The following is an 18655-nucleotide window of genomic DNA, read 5'->3' on the forward strand; positions in this document are numbered from 1 at the left end:
CAGGGGAATGTAGTTGCTGCCATGATTTTTAGGCACCGAGTTTTCAGGACAGGAATTCACAGCCCCAAGTGAGTTCTTCACTCAGGGAATGGTGAAAAGTTAAGTGCACAGGAATACAAGCAAGAAAAACAGTGGGCTGAGCAAGAGCTGCTTAAGCCAGGTGAACAGAAATGATCAAAAGAGAAGAGCAGCTACAGTCCCACCACTTACACAATTATGTGAGAACAGCAGAAATTTCGTGGTTTTAGCTACATGATTGGTTCCTTTTGGTAACTGGGGTTACTGCTATTGCTTTCTTTAGGAAAAAAAAAAAGAAGATGGACAAAGGCAAGATCAGTGCTTTATTTCCTATTGTACGCAGCACAAGGAGTGGAACACAGGCTCAGAAAGGAGAAGCCCCACAGGTCCAGGGGGTTTGAGCCCACTTCTGTCCTCTCCCTAGGTAGCACCTCCACCCCCAAGGATCTAGCTGTGATGTGGAAACTGCAACGCTGAGGAAAGCCATACAAGACTGGCAAGGCCAGAGAGTGAGCAAATAGAGAGGACCTGCTTTTTATTTTAATTTCTTGCTTGCTTGTTTTTGTCCTGCTCCTGAACACAGGCACTCAGATTCCTGCTGTGTTTCAGACTAGGGGCCTCAGTTTTTTTCTGGATGTCAGCCCTCAGTTCCTTACTCGGCAAAGTTTTGAGGGACGCTCTCAGGCTTCCCTGGATTGCTGGGACTGCAACTCCATTCCTAAAGATCTAAAGAGGCTGCCAGATTTTTAGAGGAAATGAACAAATTTACAGCCTCTGGGGAGTTGGGTGGAAAACCCCAGTTTTTCCACACCTCTTAAAAATCAGACCCCTGTTTATTTTGATGCCTAAGCACGGATTTAAATGTTTAACTTCAGGCTGTGCACTTGAAAGCTCTGGCTTTAAAACCCCCTTTTAAGTGCTTTGCTTGATGGTTTAGGGTCACCGACTCTCATCCGGCCTTCCCATAACGGGTAATTTCCCCCTTGATGGCTAACGAGCAGCAGACTACCAGCCGGCCAAAGCGCAGGCAGCCCGGCAGGTGGCCGGCAGAGGGCGGCCGGCGAAGGGGCCCGGGGCCGGGGAAGGCCGGCGAAGGGGCCCGGGGCCCGCCGCCCTCAGCCGTTCCCAGCGCTCTGCCGGCACTCACCCGCGGCACAGCCCTGCGGGCGGCTTTGCAGCGACAGAAACAACCCAGGAGGGAGAAAGGACAAACTGCCTCTTAATAATCCGATTTGGGTTGAATAATCCCCATTACTTTTACTTATGAAACACCTTCATAAAGGCAACACGGGCCTCCTGAGACCCTCTAACGCTTACTGGCAGCTGCAAACCTGCCGATGAGCACTCTGTAATGATCCCCCATATAATTTGTTTTCTTATCGGGCAGCCTGATCCTGCCTGCATGCAGCAGTCCAGGGAGGAGAAGGAAGCTCTGTACCAGAGGATGGCCAGGATAGGAGCATCGCAAGACCCTCCACTGCTGCGTAGGCACCGATAGCTGTGCAAAGAGGGGTACAGGCTGTCAGCTTGGAGTAGCAGGGCCAAAGAATCAGTCTGAATGAGCACCAGTTCACTGGCTGGAAAGGAGTTAGGCCACCTGGAACCAGATAAAAAAACCTGCCCATAGTTTACTTCCCTACTTTTGCATCCATTGACCTTGCATAAATTCATGATGGCAGAAACAAGAGAGATGGACACGGGATATCCATCTTGCTTTTGCCCTGAACGCATAACATGTTACTGTTCTCTAGATCATGTTTTGGCAATAACTGCTTTTAACATTTTAAAGTAACATCTTATTTTTTCTCAGTGAAACCTGCTGAGCTGGTAGTCTCTAGGACTGAAGCCCTTTATTGAACACAGTACTTGCTGGGATGACACAGCCAGAAGTGACACTGTCCCCTCCCGTTTTATACTCCACAAAATGAAGAGGCTGCTGTACTAATGTAGACTGCATCCTATTACAAATAAAAATACTATGTTCCCATCACTAAAGCTGCTCCTAGAACACCTCAGGGTTCCCTTATTTTTATGACCTGTCTGTAAGCAGTTACTTTAACCCTCTGATGATATTTATAAACTGATATACAGTACTATAAAAGATAGCCTTCCTTTACAATTCTGGGTAGTTGCCCATGGACTTGCAGTCCCTCCCTCACTAGCCATCATAGCATTCCTCTTCAAGTACAATACTCACTATGTAAAGCTTACTATTCAGAGTGTGTTTGGATATCATTCACTGGAAATCACCCATACACTCCCTATCAATTCCTGCCTGGGCTTCTTGGTGGGGTGGCTACATTACACTGAGCGAGGACTGAGAAAAAGTTTTCAGGCTTCGAGAAGAACTAGGTTGTTGCAAGAACTCAGGAATGTCAAAGGCAGCCGGGCTACTACCATACACAAACCCAGAGAGTGCACTCCTGACCTGATACACCTTTTGGCTCTATGGGTATTCCATCTTCTTGTGTCATTTCCTGCAAATTGTGGCTGGTCTACCTATAGCAGGGATTTTGCTAGAAGATTCAGCTCCTGAAACTCTCACTGACTATAGTTACACGGGATTTGTAGCACCTTCAAAGTCAAAGCATGAGTTTGGACAAAATCTCTCAGCCAAAGTCTGAACTTAGGGAACTTCTGGGCTTTCATTACATCGTGGTATTCTTCTAAATGGCTATCCCTTCCTCCCCAGTTCTACAAATCTGAACTCATTCCTAAAACAGTCCCTCCTTGGGCTTCAGCTCTAAATATCCTGTAATTCTGAGCAATCATACCTAGAGTACTGGACCTTGCCTAGCTATAATCTTACCAGTTTCCTGGAGTGCTTCTAGCAACATCAGCTGGATCTTTATCCTCCAGAGTCAGATTACCATAGCATCATATATCCCGTGGGATTCACCACTAAAGCCACAGCTCTCTTCCATTTTCCATATTCCTTCCATCCAGAAGATTTTCTGGAAGGGGAAGAGGTGGCCTGAACACGTAGCCCCAGCTTGGAACAAGCAAGGACAAACTGCTTAGGAAGCATGGGCTGGGGTGGTGGATCAGCATTTGTCTTGAATGAATTTGGGGGGGGGGGGGGCGCGAGGATGATAAATGAGGAGTTTAAGCCTTTTACTTGACCCAGAGGAGATCTTTTCAATATGAGGACCAGACACCTTATTTGGCACATAGGTAACATTATCCCTTTCCAGAGGACAAGAGATGCTCAAGCCACAGGCTACAGCTTTAGTGAACAATGAACCAACTTGCAGGACCGTTACATTGCCAAACTCCCAAATACTCCCTTGCAGAGCCCGGTTCATGTAACAGGTCATTCAGCTTCATTTTAATGAAGTTCTGCCTAGACTTCTGGCCTAGTGCAATAACATTGCTTAAGCTCTCACAGCACTGGTTAGAAGGAAAAAACACAGACTGGACTATGTTATCATCTGTAATAGTATAACACACATTTTTCTTTTGTGGCAGTTTCAACAGCATTTGAAATCTTGCTGTGAAGTCCAAGCAAATCAGAATATGAGACCTTTGTTGAGAACTTTTCGTCTGACATATATGTTTCACAAAAAACTGCTGACTTCGAGCTCAGAGAATTGAGAAAATTGAAAATTACACAGTGTAAGGACACCAAGAATTGCTTTTTTGCTTTGGAGACCTGGGCAGGTTCAGGGAAATGTCAGCATAATAATGCAATGACTTTGCCAATGAGGGCCTACTGGTAATTGTTGATCTGTACTTCATCACTGGTTTAAGAGCACTGATCCCCCCAGGCCTAACTTCTGAGTTGGAAATAACATAGCTTTTTCGTTGTTGTTGGGTTTTTTTGTAAGCAATTTTGTCTCATAGAGGCCAGGCATCATTTTCTGCATCTTTGTTGTTATTTTGTTCCAGTGAGTTAAGTTTGGACATTGAGCAATCAAATCGCCAGTGCTCATGAGCTGTAATTTTCAGTTTTCTAAGGAAGATACATGAAATGGAAATTGGCAAACTTGTGATTCCACTTCAGGGTGTCTGGTGAAAATATTTTGGATCAGTAACATATCTGAGAGAAGACTGGAGAATTGGCCAGACGTCCTGTATGTAACATGCCAGAAAAGCCAGAGCAGCATCCACTCACAATTCAAATGCTTTTTAAGGTTTTAGAAAAGTTTAATTAGAAGAGTAGTCACTCTTTATGAAGTATGGCTTATGGACCAGGGTTATATAGGAAAGCTGAAATTATCCATTAATTGACAGCTCTATCCTGGGGATTTTTCCCCCCTTCAACATAAACATTTGCCTTGAGCATTTTTTTAAAATTACAGTAGACTAGAAGGTTGCCAAATATTTAGTGGTTTTGTGAAGTTGTTTGGTATTCATGTCTACTACAGTTCTACAGAAAACAGTTCTAAGAGCCTTTTGTTTCACAATATGGCAATCTAGAGAGTGGTGCAGGATAACAAACTTTAAAGATGTGATAAAGAAAAATGTGATTTGAGCTGCTTTTATAATTATTTTTAAAAAAAGAAGCCTTTGCAGAGGCTGGATTCATGTCCTGCCAATATTTATTACAGTGTTTATCATTAGGACAGTGATTTTGCACATGTTAAGTCAATTCCAAAAGACAATGCTGTAATGTTTTCGGCTCTCAGGCTTCCCGCCTTCCTGAGAGTAGATTGGCAGCTGACGGAAGCTCTCCCCTTCCCCACCCTTGTTTACATCCCCACTGGCCCACGGCAGAACAGGGACAGCAGAGCACCAGAGCTCCAGCTCTGTTTGGTTGCCCTCCAGACACATCCCACACAGAGCAAAGGCTGGGCCATGTCCGGCCTTTGAGGGGCATGGGCAAGGGGAGAGGGTGCGAAAGAGGCCTGTCCTGCATTCTGCCCTTGGTGTAATCAGGTGTAAACATAGATAAACACAGGTTGCTCCCTTCATTCAGGCAATGTAGAGGTTAGTCACTTTGTAGCGCAGCCTCCAACCCAGAGCTGCACTAACCCACCTTCTCTTTTAACCAAACAGGTGACTTGATCCACCTTATTCAGACCCCTAACTCGCTGCTTTTGCTCTGTAACTTCCGAGCTGGTCAGAACTGTAGTCTTAGTGCTGGTCACAGCTACCGGCCAGCTACCATTACATTTAAAACAGCAGCCTAGATCCAATGCCAAGGACACGTTCCTCATCAGCTAGCATCTGTTGCTGGCTGGGCAGGACAGGGTATGCTCTGCTTTTGCACCTGCACACTGTGGAGCTCTGAGATTCCTGCTGTTCTGTGATGGCTCTTTACTACCTTCTTATTTTATTTTTTTAAGTGCCAGAAAGGCGCATGACAACAGGCTCACCTGGTAGGCTCTGGTACAATAATTTATACCACTTGAGTGTAAAAGTTAAAATTGGAAGCATTGAGGACAGCACTGAATTTATTTTAAACTGTAGCTGGGCTCCCAGATTAGCTATTCTGTAATCCCAGTTCAGTTTCAGGAATGCCTGCCTGGGAAATCCTGCAGACCATCTGAGGACAGCTTTCAGCAACCACATATTGTGTGGAAGAGAGTTTGCCTGGAAAACCTAGAGAAAAGACCCCAGAGATAATGATACAAGAGTCAGCCCATAGGAAGTGATACAATTCATTACTGTCAGCACAGTTTTGAATTCCGTGACGGGCTCAAAGGAAGGCTTCTGTTATGCTACTGCGAATCATCTCACTGGAGACTCTTTATGAAATGTCTTAGAGATTTATGGTCACAAATAAGCAAACTTGTTTATTGCTACCTGCATTTCAAAAATCAGGTGCTAAGTTTTTATGTACGTGCGCTATAAACTCTGTCTTATAGAAAACACCCATAAGCCTTTTGTGGCAGGAATGAAGTGAGAACAGGCTTTGTTTATTTTTATCAAGTAGTGATGATATGCAAAAGCAGCTTTTCTATTTACAGGCCTGGCCTTTTGTTCTCACAGACTGTTTGGAAGGAATATGAAGAGAGGCCAGATTGCAGGACAGACAGCAACAATTCCTCCACTGTCTCTACTGTGAAGAGGTGAAGTATCAGCTACTTACCAAAGAATCACTACTAACTAAAGAATCACTAGTTCACTTTCAGGTCTTAAGCATTTATCCTTAATTAGTATTTACTTGCACATTCAGGAACATGGGAGTGGCCATAGATAACCCTTACATTCACAGTGTTTGACATTTGGTGTTCATGCTAGCAGGCAAAAAAAAAAAAAAAAAAAAAAAAGAAAACCAACACTGACTTCTCTCTGTGCCAGACAGCTACTTGCTCTACTCCCTCTGTGTCTGACTTTGGCTTTTGATACACCATCATTCAGTTCTGCTGTGTCCTCTCCTCCTGCTCTGCCCTCCCACCTCATTGCAAGAGCTGACATAAAATGGACTTCCAGCTTGGCTTGCAGAATTTAAGAGGTCAGTTAAGAGCAGCTGAGACCCCTGTGTCCAGTTCCCATGCTCTACCAAAGAGCTACCACACTACCACATCTCTCTGATGCATAATAAACAATGTAATTTTCCACTTGTTAGGTAGTTAGGTTATATATCTATTTCTCACACCAGCATAAGGTTGCTGGGCTTTTTGTCCAGCTAACTCTTTACCGCACTGTGGTTTCAACCATATGTAACTGCCTTTCTGAAAATTCATTTCTGCTTTGGGATCTCAGCAACTTGGTTCTACAATAAAGAGAAAGTATAGAACTACTGGTGGATTAACTGCATCCTAGCTCGGCCACAATCAAGGAGTTTTTGTTAACACCTAAACATGTTTTGTCATTAGCTGACTAATGTATATGTTTTGTGCTACTCCTTTCCAGGCTCCTAAAGCCTGGTGCAACTCTTTATACCTAGTGCATAATTCATACTTTGTGACAGATGATTTTTGAAGACACACAGCCAAACCTGATTCAGAAATCCTAACACCCTCTTGAGCTTTACTTCTGTCCACAAACAAAAGAAATATTTGCTGTCTGTCAGATGCCCTCATTTGAGAGAAGTTGCATCAGTATTTATGTTGGTACAATTCCACATCCTTTACTAGGAATAGGATCAGATATGCAGCAAGCTTCCCCACTGGAGATGTTCCAATATCTGGAGCAATACGCCATAACTACTATAAACATCAGCAGTGATACTAGCTGTATCACATACACAGGGTAAAAAGAGTAGAAAGGGTAAAATTCAGTAATTTTAGGTCTCAATACCTGCTAACACAGGCTATTAAATTAAAATGTAGGAGAATTAAAAGGAATAACTGGCACCATCATGAACACATGTAAGGCCAAGAGAATAATCTAATATGGATACAATCAGATTATCATAAGATATATGTAATTCAGGGCTTGATGACAGGCATATTCCTAAGAGTTTTTACCTAAGGAACAATGAAACCTCATTTTGAATTCATAAGGACTTGCAAGATTTTGGAATGCAAGCCCCTTTGATGTATCTCAAGATTTCTCTTTTTTTATACAGTAAATCAGGCCTCTCTTACTTCCTACCTGGTGCTGAGTATTTTCTTCTCTTACTGAAGACAGTGGCAATTCAGCATATTCTTCAAGTCCAAGGGGCTTTCAGCACCTCTCAAGGGCAGTACCTCTGTCAACACAAACACAGTCTTAGGTTATACTTCAGAAAACACATATTCTGGCAAATGTTTGATCAGAAAACTTCTATGTGTGCCTAAAGTCAGAACAGGATTCTTCTAATTACCTATGAATTTTGATCCTTTATGTCAATTAACATCTTAATACTTAAGCAAGTCCCTAGTCTTGCCACAGTCTGACACAAATCAGAAAGAAATGCATTTTTTTCCTCCCCATAAACTCTATTCCAGGGCTCATCTTAAAATTGTATGTTCCTCTCCCCTTGAATTCAACAAGTGAAGAGGATCAGCATAAATTAGAGCATTCTGTCTACTGTTGCACTTATTTCAGGATCTGTCACTTCCATGTTATAGATGAAGTTTTAAGCAACAACCTTCTTCTGTTAGCGCTCTTTAAAATATCTGCAGATGTAGGCTATTTCCCAGAAAAAACTGACATTTACAAGCGAGTCCTTGTATGTGCATTTGCAGTGGTGCCAATAAAACTCAAATCCTCGCAGCTCTGAAAATGTTTCATGTATTACTGAGACTGCAGTAATGACTGCACAAAGAGAGATGTACATCAGATTTTTCATTCTTTCTAAACATAGGCAGCATTTTCCCTTTTCTTGTACTTTCTCCCTTACATACTTCTAATGCAATTTCCTTCCCCTTCTGTGTAACAGTGGTGATGGTAAATCAGTTTCCTAGGCCATGTGGAACAGAGAGAGAATCACTGTCATTCTGAATTCTTTCAACATTATTTCATGTTTTCAGATAACCAGAATTACAAGAAATACAGTTGGATGATTTGTGACAACTGAATAGTATGCTGACAAAAGGGTGATACAAATATCTTCAGTCATCACCGTTACTAGCATTGGACAACTGGATGAATTTCAGAACCTGAATTCTCAGAGATTTTTTTGTTAACGGTTCTAAATTACATATACATGATGAGGGGAGCTAGATCTCAAGTTAGGTAGCTGATTCTAGATTTATCTGAACTGAATTTTGGCAGCTGTGCTCTGTTCTTAAAAATCTCAGCTGTTATATTTTGCTTTTGCTATGACAAAATTAAAAAGCCAATCATGGGACTTTTATCCTATACAAAAGGAAAACATTACGCTCTTTCCAAGTTTTTCCTCCAATAAAACATTAATTATTGTCTTAGAAGTATGGAAAAATTATTTTTAAAAGGCAATGTCAGATATTAAATACGCATGCTACATGTACCTCACTAATATAAGTGTAGCTGCTCACACCTAAAAATAACCCCAAATGCCACCAATCTAAATATAGGTGTGAGTGATTAATAAACCCTCTTACTGCTCAAATACACAGAAAATAAGCCACTATTCATCAAGATTCCAACTGCAACAGTTTTCTGAAAACTGTCTCCTAAGTTTAACTTGGGCTACGTGTTATTCCTGTACTGTATTATTTACTATTCAAATTCCACCATTTGTTTCATCTTCTCATCCAGCCTGAATGCTTCCTCACCCCAGATTCTGTATTTTCAGAAGTATAATGTCTGCTATAAAGAGAACCTGAAGTGACACATCTGCCAGTATAGCTATTTCTGTATAAATATCCTAAGGACTCCTTAATTACTGAGGTTTTTGTTATCAGCATAACATTCACTCTGCTAGGAATTACAAGACAGTTTCTCTTAGATAAATCTACAAGTTTTCTCTTGCTTGCTTGCACGTGGAAACTTTGCTGTTCTGGGGCAGTATCAGGCTCTGGGTAACTGACACTCAAATGCAGCAGATTGAGTTATCATTACAGTCTGTTCCCATGGTTATATAGAGCTATCAGTATATTTTTTCAAGTAACAAATTAAACAAAACATTTACCAGAAAGGGAAAAAATAACAAAAATTACATCCTATCACTTCAGATAGCTGTAACTGCAACTTCCAATTCATTTGTAACAAGATTCATCCAAACATACAGAGGTGCAGAATGCCCTTGCTGGTCCAACAGGAGGAAGGGAGGGCAGGCTGCCTGCAGCTTCAGCTGGACTCACCACGCTGGGGGCTCCTGTGTGCCTTTATAGCAAAGGAGCTGCAGGTGTGTGCTGGCTCCCAGTCAGGAGGTATGAACAGAAGGGGAGCTCACCTGTGAGATGTGGTCAGCAGTCCTGGCTGAGTTCTTTTCAAATACTCCATATTCCTTTTTAAAACAATTTTTGTAAGGGAGAGACAGGGCATTTTCATATATACTTTTTCCCTGTGCCACAAGGCATTGCTGCATGTACATAGGTTGGAAGTTATGAGGCAAGTCTTGGCAAGGATGTTGTATAAGGGCTCCATGCACTTCATGTTTCATGCTAACTCTCGCATGCAACTGTCAGCCCTATGTTTAGTTAGTCCAGCACTGAGGAAAAACAATTGCAACAGTGGCAGTACTGCCAGGCTTGCTATTCCCATGTATTGCAAAGAGTTCCCTCTTACATCCACTCTGTCAGGGAATGGGAACAGTTCTTTGCTTTCTGTCCTTATAATCTTGTACAAGAGGTGATGGCTGCGCTGCTCTTGTCTACACCCTACCACAAGAGGGCTGACGTTTAAAGTGCCTGAGATTGGAGATGCCGAGTGTGCTGCTGCACCTGCCTTCTGCACAGTTTTGAAGAGGGAGTCCTTAGAGTTTTCACTTCTGTCTATAGGACAGAAGAATTTGTAGCACGTTGGCTATGAGAAAGGATGAAAAGCCAAGGGGTTTCATAATGTTAGTATGGAGTTTTTTGGCTGTTTCACGTTTGTGTACTTAAATTTACATAAATAAGGGAAGTTACTGAGTGCGTTCAGGTACACTTGTTTCAGTATACATGAAAAGATGAAGTTTGCTGAATTAGCAAAAATTTAAATGTTTTGGCCCTTCTGAGGGCAAGATTAGGGACACAAAGCTGTCCATTTTGGTAGGTTAAAATAAAAATCTGCTTGCACCACAGCTTCAAAATCTCCACAGTAGCAAAATAGTTTCCATCCAAAACTTAATGAAATTAGAAGGTGAGTGTCCATGTGGACACCAGGGAAATAACAGTTATTTGGCAACAGCTTTCTTGGCTATTAGTCCTCTAGATCATCCTTTAGTTTCCATTCGTTTTCTTTTACCCACCTTAATCAATCACTAACTGACTAATTAGCTGAGATGACCATCTCAAACTAATTTTTTGATCATTACAAAAAAATCATACTTGAGATGAGATTTGTTCCTTCTGTTTCAGGCATTGAAAACTGGGCTTGAAAATTTGGTATATAATTGACCTCAGCAAGGAACAAGTCAGGTCCTGCACTGATGGGAACAATCCTGGTCTCCTGGGAAAGGAATGTATGAGACAGAAGTGCCCTTTTATTTCGTGACTATATTTTCCTTAGAGTAGAAAATACTAAATGAGAGACGTTAGGGCATAAATACAAATTCCACAAGACAGAAACAGACAACAAGGTTGATAAGAAAAAACAAATGAATGGAAGTGATGAAAAGTGACTACAGACCAGAAAGAAAGAGAACGGAAAGAAAGAACAGATGAAACCAATAACTTGAAAAGGATCTAAATGTTATGGAAAACAAATCAGTGAAATATCAAGAAGAAAAATAAGTAAAAAATGAGATGCCCCTGAGAACTGCAGGCTGGGGGAAGGAAAGCTATGAACAGGGAGCTATTCAGGAGTAAGTAACAAAGATCAGAAAATGAAGCATGTATTTAAATTGGCACCAACAAGAGAAAATGACTACAAATATGGCAAAAATATTTAATGCCCTGTAAAATACCAGCTTTATGCGTATAACAGGCTGGCTGGTATTAAAATGTTTTTCTAGCTCCAGGCTTCACTCGACATTAAGAATTCTTGGAAAGGTAGGCTAGAGCTCTTCTTTTTCTACTCCAGGCCTTTTCTGAACATGCTTGGAAGTACACGCTGCTTTTTCTGAGCAATCTCATGTGAATGCCTCACTTTGACCAGCCCGTTAAGCATGCTTCTTCCATACCAACCTAGACTGCAGAAGAGGTACGTAATCCTAGAAGAGTGGTCTGACCAAACACAGAACGTACCAGCCCAGTACAATTGCTCCAGTAAATTACAGCATTTGTGAATACATGATGATGAGTTTTCCATATGTACCACAATCAAAGTAAGAACCATGACCTAAGGGAATAGTCTCCTAGTGGGAACTCTTAGTTATTTCTATGCAGTATTTTAAGACCACTTTGTGATTCAATTTCCTATTAAATATGCAATACTTAGCACATATATTTTATCCTTAAAAACCCCTAAGTGTTAGAGTGACCCCCTTGAAAGTATGCTTCACATTTAACAGATAAGAAACCGGGTGAAGAAACCAGTATGCAATTGAAGTTAGTGAGAAGACTCAGTGTTGGGGTGAAGGGCAAATATCAAAGTTCACTTCGGCCTTGACCAAAATATACTGACTTGGGTTGTTTTATATGTGTTCCAGTTCTCTCTGTTGGAAAACAGTCCTCCTGAAAAATGGCCTTAGAATACTGGGATAGAAGTCAGCGAGTTTGGGTGGTTGTTTTTTGGTTGGTTGGGTTAGGGTTTTTTGGTGGTTACACGGTTTTGAATACAATGCCTGCACTCTGACAGCCATTTGCTTGCTATGTTGGTACAGTCAGATTCCAGGGTATGGCATAGTTACACGAGCTCCTTAGTAAACAGAACATAAAGCACACAGGAAAGGGGAGCTTTCCAAAACTTCACAGAAGCATGTGATATTTTATGTTTTCCTCATGGGTAAACCATTATCCAGCTTCGCCCTGAGTTATGTAAAGGCAGGCCTGAAAGATGAGGGCACTAACCTGCAGATGTGCTCTCACTCACTCTCTGTACCCATGGTGAATCGCTCTGAGAAATAGCTTGGGTTTGTTTTTGTTTTTGTTTTTGTTTTTATATAAGCACTGTATAAATCATGGAAAAAAGACCCTGTCATTCACAGAACTGACATGCATGTAGTTAGCCATGATTTTGTGAAGACAGGCTTTCACCTGTAACACTGGAAGTTGTCCTAAATTTACAAGAGAATTTGCTGATAAAATGCCAGCTAAAATGACCAAAGTACAAAAATTCTTATTGTGGTGTTGTCAGCACACATACAAGGGGCTGCAAAGCAAGGGTCCTTTCTCACCTTTGCTACTACACCAAAACCTGTGGGACAGCATTTGCAGAAGTGATCAGAAACTGACAGTTTTTACCATGTTGTAGGCACCAAACTTCCAACAGGCACAGCACTTAAGCTAGAAACTGAAGTCAGATGGTGTTAATACTCTTGAAATACAACTTGAAATAGTGCATACTCCCAGAAAATTAGCTCCCTGGCTTCTAACCCCCTCCTCCTCCTTAGTGTTATCATAGTACTCATAAGGGTATGGCACCCAAAAATCATGAGTATCTGGATAATCTGAGCCACAGTGTATTCTTTTTTGCCACCTATAAATGCTCCACATAAAATCGATTTTTTTGTTGTTTTCTGGACACCCCGTGGTCCAGATAATTCTGTCTGCGTGTGGAAACGCAAAAAGAAGAAACAGCAGCTCCCTGACAGCCTTACTGATGTATGCTGCTGACCAACAATATGTAAAGCAAGTCTCTGATCATTTGCCAGAGTCACATCTGGGTGCAGAGAAAGCAGCAAGATCACAGAAAGAGATTTTTTCTTGTTCCTATTACCTGAATGGATTATGACATGTGTTTTACATTGGATAGGCAAATTGATTCATATAAAATAAAAGCTTAAATGTAGTCTATTTCTTAAGCCATGCTTTCCTAAGGTTTGTTCAGATTCAGAGAGGTATGTCTTACTTTCCTTTTCAAGCCTTCCTGCTTGCTGCCTGGGCTTATCAAAATATTTTCCTAGGGGGTTGAGTCGAGGAGAGTTTCACTATTTTTAGCCGTTTCTGCCTCTCTCTAAGTATCATGGGATATTATTATGAGAAAGAAGCTCATGAGTTCTGCGACCTTACAGGTGCGGAGAAGCAGCAATGAGAAAAGATTGTTTAAATATTAAAAATAGATTAAACCCAATTAGGAAAGGTTCATACCTTTTGTTACTTGCTCAGCATTATTTTAGAAGTATATAAGGAGATACAGAGTCTTCCTATAGGTAAATATTGCACTTGAACTTGGGAGCACTACTTCTATTTGTAGGTTGCTGGCCCCAAATCTATTGAATTTGCTTGGCATACTACCGGATGGCTTAATGTGGACTCAGTAGCCTCAGACCAATTCCCTGCCACAAAGCATTCCCATGGCAAAAGCCATTAATGTATTGGGAATGCTGACAGTTCCTCTGGCAACCTCAGCAGCGGAGCCAGAAAGTCACTTAACATTCCATGCCTTCGACTTCTGTGTTTGCAAGTCTGGCTTTGGGCACATGGAGTGCTTTCTAATGCAGATTTGCCTCTGCAAACATAAACTGCTGCTATAATACAAGCCACACAAGAAATAAGAAGATATCCTGTAGTTATATCTTTGCAACTAACACTTATGTGTCAAGAAGGGGTAGGTAGCCTGCACTAATGGAGTAAGGAGGGCTCCATACGCACCCAGGCATCCTTGCATAGACCCACAACAAGGCTTACAAAACTGTTCTTTGTGCTCATACTTAAGTTTTGTTTTCTTTCTGGAGCTTAACTCATTTTTATTAAGTTGCTCAATAAAATTTAATGGGATTGGAGTTTCATGCTGTGCTGAAGAGTTTACAATGTACAAAATACTGGCACTGAGAGAAAAAATTACAAACTCATTAAAATATTTAGACATTGTACTGATGCAGCCGCTTTCATTCAAGAATTTCAAAACCACATTCTGATCATTAATCACCACTCCCAGATGCCATGTATAAAAAGTATCACTGAACCAAATACAGATGAGACATAGCAAAGATGCTAATTGACTTGGCTGAGCTCATTTGAGACCTAATCCAAGTATTCTGTTCAAATACATGGGTATTGCTATTGCTGATGCCTTAAAATGGATCCAGAGGATTGACTACAGCTCTGGAAAAGAATCGAGGAATTGACACCTCCATCCAGCCTGCTCTGGTCACCATACCTGACCTAATCCCAGAACGAACAAGGGGAATGTGTATTGTAGGTCTATGCTGAAAAATGGCTTAAAAGTTGTCACTGTATGATTTTATGTTTTTGATGGATCTTCCATTTCTAAGCAGATTTGCCATGTGCACACGCACATTTTTCTGTGGTTTCTTTCTTTTTCATATATCATTCTGGTAGTAATTCCTCAAGCCAGGTACCCTGAACCTGTCTGCAACCTGATAAAGGAAAAAAGAGTTGGCACATATCTGTGAGGGCACAGTTCAGCCTGGAGCCCCACTAATGTTGCAGACTGAAACAGAGATTCCTCTGGCTATAAGCCTGAGCTAAGTCTGCATCTCTAGTACTTAGGGACAGCAATCTTTCTGTATGAAGTCTGATACAGCACCACTGACAGGAAGTAAAATCTGCAAGCCATTTTGACCACCATCCTCTAGAGAGCTGTACCGGGGTGGAACAGTGAGTCAGTTGTGATAGGATGCCATTTGTTCCAAGCAGGAAGAAGGTGAAGGCAGGTTTTTTGGTAGTATAGGTGACATCCCACTTTCTAGGTGACATCCCACTTTCTGGGCAGCATGTTGCTGAGGTTCCTGGAGTCATCATGTGTTGCTCCCTATTGCTGACAGGGATACAACAAGGTAGTAACTGACAGGTTAGATCCAGGAATATGGCTGCAGTGCTTCAGATGCATGTGGACCTCCCTGCATGGACCCGCAACAAACCTTGTTGGGAGACCATCCTTAATGCTCACATTTCTGGAATTTGTTTACTGTTCTGTATGCAAAGCATTTTTTTTAAGCATGGGGCACCTGTACATCTAAATGGCTTACTTTATTCTCAGACTTGTTTGTGGTAAAGATGTTACGGTCCAAGACAGAGTCCAAGGAGCACTGCAACAGCAGCTAAATGCCCTCTGGGGAAGCACACACTGCAGGGTGAACCCACAGGTACCATGTCACACACTGCTGCAGGTTCTTTCTGTGTCAAACCTTCCCAGGACAAGCACACATTCTTCACACAGATGCTGTGTATTTCAATTTCCATCCTACATAAATTTTCAATCTAAAGTCAAGAAATCATGTACATGCATTACCCAAATTCTTATAGACCATTTCACTTCTTGGAAAAAACCCAACATAGTCTGAAATGGGGATTTTTTAAATTTTTTTTTAACCTTTGCTCCCCTTTCTCAGTGACTTCTGCTGGAATGAGGAAAACAGCTAGTCTTAGGAGGTCAAGATTTTATGCTAATCTGTCATACAAGGTGTAAAGCATGCAAACGTTGTTCCAGAGGACTCCTTCAGAAGCTGTTAATTCCAATAATGTCACTGTCTAAGATCTGGTCAAAACTTACAGATTGCCCACTGTGAAAACACATGGGAAACTCATACCAGAAGAATGGCTGCTGGTACAGCAATGCTCCTTTCAAAACAGAAGTGAGAGCCAATAGGTTGATGGCATCTGTTCTTGACTTAAGACAAGTTTATTATTTTAAACTGCTTTTGAGAATTGCCCCACATTTTAGTTGGTAAAAATAGCAAGCTCTGCAAAGACACGACATAAGAATTACAATAAATAACCCATTTTTTAAATCATTGGTCTTATTGTTCCTTCACAAGTCTAAAACCCAAAGAGAAATTTGCTTAGGGCCATGGTATCATTCACACTAGTATCCAAAGCATTAACAAAATAACTATGTTTGTGTATTTGTAAGTAATTTAGCCTTATCTGAGAAAGCAACTCTTAACTGCGAGAGGTTCAGGAAAAGGCGGTTAAGAAGTTACTGCCAAAGACTCACATGTAACAAATGCCCCTCTGTGTTAAAAGTGTATTAAGTAACAGCAAGACCTTTCTGTTTTTGGAAACCGTAATTTTCATCTAGCTATCAGTTCCTAAGAGATTATTACAGATGACCTTTGGCCCGCTCAATGGGACTCATGGTATGTGCTTGTGCCGTCAGAAACAGGCCTCTATAATAAATGCTGTACCTTGAACTGAACTTCACAAGCAAACTGGGGTCTCTTCAAAGTGCAAGTAAAGCACCGCTGTAGTTTTCACAGTCCCTCACACTGAACCTCACAGAAAATATCCCTGCATCCAGAAGGATCATGTAAGAGAGAGGTTCACAGATCTCATTTCTACTATGTATCAACAATTGCTGTGTATGCTAAAGGTGTTAGGTGATGAGGATCCTGCAATGAGATACTCTGCTGTTAGCTTATTTTGCCAACCAGATAATGTCCTCCTAGCTCCTACACCAGAACACACAAGTCCTCCTCAAACCTTGTCAAGGCTTTTATGCAGCAGAAGGATTCGGAGTCAAGGACAGAAAAGGAAGTTACAGTTTGAAAAAAAAAAATATGCTCAGGAGAAAACATAGCTGATGTGCCTCTTTGTTGTTGTGAATCCAGTTGTATAACATCTTCTGAATGCAATTGCCATGCCATTTCTGCATGCCAAGAAAGAACTGCAGTATGGACACAGGTGGGCAAAGGAAGGACTAATAGATCTACTGCCGTGCAGGTTATGCATGCAAGAGCAAGGGATGTTGTTCTTGCCTTTTAGCAGGAGGAACAAGTGCAGCTCCCACTTCTGCTTCACTGACAGCAGTTAATGGGTGTTACTCTCTGTAGATTGTTTTGGTGTCTAGACAAGACACCGATGCAGAGCTCCAGGGAGATTTTTTTCTTTTATATTTCTTCATCTTCTTAGATATTGCATAACTTTGTGGCTGATGTAATGGAACAACCACAGGACAGGCAAACGCTGACAGCTCCACCACACCGTAAGGCACGAAGAGTCCAGGTCTACAGGTAGAGTCAAGTATTGTGGCCCATGATCAGTCGGAAGCCAAGAACAAGGGAATCGGAGATAAGTAGGGTTTAGCATAAGGCAAACCCCTTATACTTTGTCCTCCCCAGTGAGGACAGTTATCATACTGCAGTGCTGGGATTATCATATGAGGTAGGAAGGCCTGACTCAGACCATGCTAGCTGAGCAGGACCTGTAGCACAGAGGTAAGAAAGAAGAAGAAGAGGACCAGGGAGAAACTGTCCAGACTCAGGGTTCATTGCTTCACCTTACTGAGTGTCTTCTGTATTTCTAACTACAAAATGGTGCCAACTAGACACCAGGGTCAGAACTGGAAGGGATGTGGCTGACTACAGCCAGCTGCAGACCCACATATAAGTGCAAGTTCTCGTACTCTGCTACCAAAAGCATCCTGGTATATCTTTAGTCTACACAGCTGCACCATCTTTCTCCTTCAGACAGAGAAAGCAGACAAGTTACTTGATTCCTAAGAGCTACAAGGCATGTGAGAATCCAGTCCCAAATCTTTTGATGATGCTCAGGCAATATGAAGAAGCCTTGAAGTGAATTTAACTTACACTGATTCTCTGTGGCCCTTCACTCTACCAAAGGAGAATAAAGTCTCCCTAGATAAATTAGGAATTAGGCCCATAATAGCTCTGAATTTCTTCTGGAGTATTGGGTTTTGAAATCTTCTTAGGAGGGCAAGGAAGGTCCGTGATCGCTACTGGCAGGACTACAGGATAAAACAGACTGAACAACCTACTGCCCACCAAGATGGTGGATGAAGCTAGTTTTGCTCCTACATCATAAATCCAAGGCAAAAGGCAAACCTCTGAATGTATCAGCTGAAAGAAGGATGAGTTTTAGGTCTCTTATCAACAGTAAAAAATTTCACAAAATATGTAGAGGAAAGTTATGATTACACATGATTATATGCATCACAAAAAACTTCAGATAAGTGTACTTCTTATTCAGAGGTGGAGCATAAGTAGCAAGCAACAGGAGGCAGTCAATATTTGTATTGAGACTTCAAATACGAATTGACAAATTTATACTTGGGGAGCTTTCTTACCTCCTTCCCACCTCTCAAAACAGAAATACATTCTCAACCTAATGTCAATGTTACTTACAACGAGGAACTTGAATCAAGTAAAAAATAAGTATTTTTATGCCAACAT

At 41.5% G+C, this 18655-nt stretch overlaps 1 long non-coding RNA gene across 1 annotated transcript in view; it reads right to left on the reverse strand.

Moving 5' to 3' along the window:
- LOC128144865 (uncharacterized) overlaps positions 1-18655 on the reverse strand; it is a 249212-nt gene that overhangs the window by 92929 nt on the left and 137628 nt on the right. Inside the window, exon 4 of the long non-coding RNA XR_008236235.1 lies at positions 7504-7600. This is a non-coding gene — a long non-coding RNA (uncharacterized LOC128144865). The remainder of the gene's footprint in view (positions 1-7503; positions 7601-18655) is intronic.

The sequence above is a fragment of the Harpia harpyja genome, chromosome 8 (assembly GCF_026419915.1).
Source record: "Harpia harpyja isolate bHarHar1 chromosome 8, bHarHar1 primary haplotype, whole genome shotgun sequence".
In the NCBI taxonomy this organism is placed as follows: Eukaryota; Metazoa; Chordata; class Aves; order Accipitriformes; family Accipitridae; genus Harpia; species Harpia harpyja.